Below are 6,860 nucleotides of genomic sequence, written 5' to 3'. Positions count from 1 at the left end.
TGATTTATTGATAATTCAAGGATGTTTTTAAAACGAGCTAAGGTTTTATTAGGTATGATGTGGTTGGCAGTTATTAGGAAGGAATGTGAAATATAATTGTTGTATCGTACTCAAATCCGAAGTAGTTTAAAAAGTTAGGTGTGCTAACTAGCATAAGCCAAGTACAAAATACTTGATAAATATAATACGGATCCCTTAAGTACGAAGAACATAATTTAAGCCTTTTGTGGGACAAAGTGACCCTACAATGTACTTTGAGAATTTTCGGTTTGATTAAATCATAAATTTATATAGAGATATAAACATAATTGATTTAAGAATGCAAAAGTTTGAATTAATACCAAAATGGACTTGATTTGAGCTCTATTCGTTCTTAAAATAGTAAAAAATTTAATTACAAAAAATTGTTAAATATCGTTCATCAAAACAGAACTATTGTAAAAATGTCCAAAAAAAGCAAATGAACCCAGCAAAAAAGAACTTCCTAAGAAGCGAAAAAGAAGTAGAATTTACTCCATAGATGTACTGAAAAAAGACCTGAACACAGAGGGATAAATAAATATACACCCCTGGTACCAAATTGACACCAAATTTTTCAATAACATCCGTTGTCAAGTATATACATGCGTAAGACAACACTAGCAATGTTGACAACGTTGACGTTTGCATAAAATTTCATATTCAGTTAAAGAATTTTTACTTCGTTTTGTTTAATCAATAATAAAGTGAAGGTTGAACTAAATGTTGAGAATAGGTCGATGTGTCGTCTGTTTTTCTCCACGAGTATGTCAGATAAATGAGTTGTATGATGGTAATGGATGAACGATGTACCTTATTCCCTTCTTTGTTATGATTTGTTGAGGATTTACACTGTCCATATTAGTCTTTACTAGTACTTGTTTCCTCTAAGAGTAAGAACAAAGTCCGCAATTTTTGATGAAGTTTCTAATTCAGGCCAAAAAATACGTCCCTAGGCTTTGTTGCCAAATCAACAGAGGTCATTACACCAGTAGGGATATCTATTTGATATGTTCTAAAGATTAGCAACTCTGTGGTTGAATCAATTGGGATTCTGACACATTAGACAATACTAGAAGAAGGAGGGGGTCCATGGACCAAGGGGTACATACATCACTCCATTTAGATATAATGACAATATTTTCATTGACATATAAATATTTGATAAACCAAGTCTAAGAAGAAATCTAACTCTATGGTTGAATCACTTGGGCGTCTGAAGCATTGGACAATACTTAAAAAAGGAGGGGGTCCATGAACCAGGAGGTACATATATCACTCCATTTAGATATAATGACAATATTTTCATTGACATATAAATATTTGATAAGCCAAGTCTAAGAAGAAATCTAACTCTATGGTTGAATCAATTGGGCGTCTTAAACATTAGACAATACTATAAGAAGGAAGGGGTCCATGGACCAGAGGATACACATATCACTCAATTTAGATATAATGATAATATTTTCATTGACACATAAATATTTGATAAGCCAAGTCTATGTGGTTGAATCACTTGGTCGTCTAAAACATTAGACAATACTAAAAGAAGGAAGGGGGTCCATGGACCTGGCGATACACATATCACTCAATTTAGATATAATGACAATATTTTAATTGACACATAAATATTTGATAAGCCAAGTCTAAGAAGAAATCTAAGAAATCTAAATGTGGACCATGCGCCTTGTATGCGCATTTATTACTCATATTAGATTTAATGACATTTTTATCTACAAGATAGGGCAGATCAAAGGAGAAATATATCTGTTTTATAGCTGCTGATTTGGAGTAACATACATAGATGAACTATTTATCACTTTACAAATACAATGTTAAAAGCTTGTGATTAATATTAAAGTTATTGAACTTGGCTTATATTTGGCTTCAATAAACGCTATAAATAGAGTTTTTAATAATTATTTTTTATATAACGACTAAAGCAAGACCAGCATATCTGACATGATCAAGATATCTAAAGACAAGAACAAAAACTTAGTTGCTAACCAAATTTGCAGCTGGTACTAGAAGGTGTTGATTTCTTTCGCCTTCGAAAATACTATTGCATTACATATTTCTTTTCGAAAATTAAATTACATGACCTTTTTGTAAAAGAACAAGCTTGGACTAGACATCTTGGTATTAATTAACAATGTTAATGGATTCTTAAACAAATAATTTTATAGCATGCATACAACAAATATCTTTCGATGCTAATCGAACTTTTAAAAGTCAAGGACACAAGAAATAATTTGGTTGGAGTTCAAATATATGTAGTGAACAGTTTTTTTAGGTATTGCATGCAAGAATATCAAGTCTGCATATCTAATCAAGAAACTGCGGATTACGTATACAAATATATATTTTTAATTGGTTACGATAAGAAGTGAAAAATTACATAGTTTTTATTTAAGACAGCTTATTTGGATAGGAATTGGTTTGTACAGAGGAAATTTATGGAATACGGAACGATATCTAGCTTAATATCATTTATCACTAAACTTGACACGTGTCTAAAGCAAAAATATATGTTCTACACCTGTACTGGAGTTGAAAATTTGCAAATGCTTTAAATAGAATTTTGAGAAACGATATCATATAGAACAAAATCTATTATCGCCTATCAACTAGTATAAAGACAAGGGCATATGGTGTATTGCATGCAAAAAAATATAGTACGGCATATTTATCTATAGTCCGCGTGTAAAGTCGATAAGTGATAATAGTTAACGATTTAATTTAAAATAAAATTGCAATATAATATAACTTAATAAAAAAAACCTTGCCGTATTTAAATCATCTGAAAAATGGATGATAAATTCTACGTTTGGGCAGCACTTACATTCGCACTAATAAAGACATAATTTTTTTTACCAAAAGTGAGTGACTTTAAGGCAAAAAAGGACATACATATGTCCTCCAACAGTTTGGCATCCTTGTCAAATCAGCTACTTCTTACGAAAATCTTGGTTCTAATTTTGGCTAAAAATATATCAGCAGCATCCTAGGCATCCTTTAACTTTAAATAATACTAATTAGAAAACTTTAAATTTAATTCAAATTCTTAACAACAGATGTCACTATAAAATCTAATTAGAACAAAAATAAACTAAAACAGGGATGCTGTTCAACACCATTCCATTAAAGGATGCTGTAAAAATTTCCAATTAGATTAAAAAAAAAAAACAGAAAAGGATCCTTTTTACCTGTTCTTGCACAATCAGCAAAAAACCATTATTTCAATGTTAAATCATTAAAATGTTGTAATCAATCAAATAATGTGGGAAAAATTGAAATTTAAATGTGAATAGAAAAAATTCCTCATTTATGTGTTTAACAAAACGGTAGTCATTTTATTTAAAGGAATAAAGGAAAAAACCGCAATTATTGTAATGAATATAATGATAAAAAGGAGTGAATAAAGAAATTCAATTTCCAAGGTTAACACCTACAAAAACAGTAAAATGAAAAAGGCTTAATGTATGAGAGAGAATATTTTTAAATTTTATTTAAAACGAGTAGGAGTGAAAGTGATGATGTACAAAATTATGGTGGCGTAAAAGGATTTGATAGATTTTTAATGGAAATTTAATTAAATTTAAAATGCATTTTAAATAGAGTTTTGTATAATAACAATAATTAAGACTATCGAATTGAATGAAATCGTAATACACCTGTTGTATTAGAAAATAATTATAGAAATTTTGAATTAAATCTAACAATTTTTCGATAATAACACTCGAGTTAAAGAAAATTTAATTCGAAAATTTTTTAATTTTTTTTGGAAAAAATCTCTCATTTAGAGAAAAATTATATTTTTATAGAAAATTTTTGAAAAAAACTATATCAAAAATTTTATAAAAAATGTTTTTCTACAGAAAAATTTCCGAAAAATTCCCTTTATATAGAAAATTTTAGAAAAAAAATCTCTTTGAATAAAGAACTTTCAAAAAAATTTTCCAAAATTTGTCTTTCTATAGAAAATTTGAGAAAAAATATTTTTTTATAGAAAATTCGAGAAAAAATCTTGTTTTCCAAAAATTCTCTTTTTATAGAAAATTTTAAAAATCTCTTTAAAAAATTTTTGAAAAATTAATTTTTAATAAACAATTCTCTTTTTTACTAAAAATGTTCGAAAAAATATCTATTTTACAGTAAATATTCGAAATTTCTTTTGCAGAAAATTTTAGTAAAAAGTCTCTTCTAATAGAACATTTTAGGAAATTTTATAAGAAAAAATCTTGCGTCACAAAAATGGTAGTAAATTAGCGATTAATAGAAACAATATAGAAAAATTTGCATAAAACAAAATAAAATTGGAATTACATATTCCAAATGTATAGAACATTGGCATTTTCGAAAATTTTTAAGAAATTTTAAATTAAATAAATTTCTTCATTTTAAAAAACTATTGATAAATTCAAGATTTATGGAAGTTTTAATTTACGAAAAATTCTTTTTTTTAGAAAATTTTCGAAAAAAAAACTTTTTTAAAGAAAATTATATAGAAAATTTTAATAAAATTCTCTTTTTATAGAAAATTTTCCAAAAATTTTAAACTATCTTTCATTTATAGAAGATTTTCGAAAAATTCACATTTTACAAATAATTTTCTTTTTAACAATAATGTTCGAAAAATTGTATATTTTACAGTAAATGTTCTAAAAATTATATTTTTACAGAAAATTTTAGTAAAAATTCGTTTCGAAGATTAAAGAATTTTTGTATTTAATTTATATGGGAGGTACCACGCCCTTAATGCTAATCCGAAACTTTTTGTCCTAAATTATCATATTTATAATTTATTATATTTACTAAAGTGGCTCCGACAAAATTTGAGGACTCTAACTGTTATCTCAAATATACGGATTTAATATTTGAGGACTCTAACTCTAAAATTTGAGGACTCTAACTTTTATATCAAATATACGGATTTAATATTTTCTTAATATGGGCATGGCTCCTCGCCCACTTGAAATTTCAAAATAAAAAGTAGCCTATTACTACAGACATATAGACATATTAGAATACGATGTGAAAGAAGAAAATCGGTTCAGCCGTTTAGTAGTCTATAACGTTCACACACACATTCATTTTTATATGTATAGATATTCCATGTTCAGAAATTATCGGGTTTAATAGTCCTGTCCATTTTCATATAATTTTGGATTTAAAATAATCTCTGATTAAAACTTTATAAATTCCTAGAAAATCATTTTTTGATTCCTTTTTTTACCCTTTTTCTTCTTAAAACCATTCAATACTTACAATTTATAACAAAGTTTCATTTATGATTTCATTACAAGCCAAAGTGGCTGGTTTTCTTTACGCACATTTGCAACAAGTAGAATGAATTAAACTCATAAAATTATAAAAATAAAAACTGAATGAATCAAAAATTGCATTTCAATCCCTGATTGCAATGCTTAAAACGCAAACAAAAAAAAAATAACAACAAATAGCAATAATAACTGACCATGCGCAACAGCACGCATCATACATTTTTAATAATAAATGTTTAATATGCAACAAAAATATCAGACATTTTCAATATAAAGACATTTCAATACAAACATAATAAAAAACCCAAAGAAAAAGAAGAAATCAACGCCACCATCATCATCATCCTCATAATCGTCCAAAACAACATGATCGTCATCATCCATTTACGAGCAGTGTGTTGAGAGTTGGATTTGAACTGTGTATATTGAATTTATTTACCTATTTGCAGCTGTCCCCCATATTTTTGTTGTTTGTACTAGAAGTCTAGAACTTTAAATTTGATTTCTTTCAACTTTTGTGAATTTATGCGTATGAATTGTTGATAATACTATTATTATTATTATTGTTTTTGTTGTTTATTCTCTGTACATTTGGGCACGCACGCGCTGTGGCAGCACAAGCCACAAGTCGCAAGTTGTCAAAAACATATAAAAAAAACAAAATGTTGTCATCACCTTCTTGCCCATCAATCCGTGATCAACATACTCACTGTAGTTCAGTCACAACCAGTGTTTATTTTGTTTTAAATTTAAAGTCGCCATTTGTCGTATTACCGGTATGATTTGTCAGGCTGCGTCTAAGCAGTAATACCATATCCGTCCTTCTTTATATTTATTTATCTTGGCGGTGTACTTTCAATTTTAAGACACACTTGCAAATCACGGTTACACACATAGACATCAACTAACTGCTGACCAACTAACTAACCATGTCTGGCACGAGAGGATTTATATTGTAAATCCTTTCAATAACAAATGCTCAAGAGTTACAGCAAATGCTTGTTGTCTATTACCATTATTATTGTTATGGGACGGTGTGCTCCATACAATGGTCACTTATCATTTGTTTGATCATTTATTCATGATCACTACTCATACGTAGATTTTTCTTCTTTATTATTGAAATTCAATTCATGCCAAGTTTTGGATCCGTTTTCATATGCCTTTTTATCGGAAGCACGTGTCAATGATTGGCTGTCATTTGTTTAAAATACAATTTTGCAATTTGTCTGCAGTTCTTTTGTCTGTCCTTTTGTATGTAAAATACTTGGGGAAAACTTTTTTGAGGTGGTTTAGTATTTTTTCAAGGTTATGCTTAGAGTAGGTTATTGTGTAAGGAGTGGAGTTATTGTTAGATTTTGTTTATGTGTCTGAGGTGGGTTTTTCTGCTGAATGAGTCATAGTATAATTTATAAGGTGCATAAGTTGCAAGGTGGAGTTGTGGAAATAATAGAAATAGAATACCTATCGGAAATTAACGACACAAAACTTACATATTAATATAAAATTTACTTTAAGTTAAACAATTGCAAAAAGCGAAAAATAAACAAGTGAGAGTGT

This window comes from Lucilia sericata, unplaced genomic scaffold (assembly GCF_015586225.1).
Source record: "Lucilia sericata isolate MDLA Ls3-8-SP2 unplaced genomic scaffold, ASM1558622v1 Contig000322F_arrow, whole genome shotgun sequence".
Classification (NCBI taxonomy): domain Eukaryota; kingdom Metazoa; phylum Arthropoda; class Insecta; order Diptera; family Calliphoridae; genus Lucilia; species Lucilia sericata.
Note: the sequence above shows the minus strand (reverse complement) of the source record.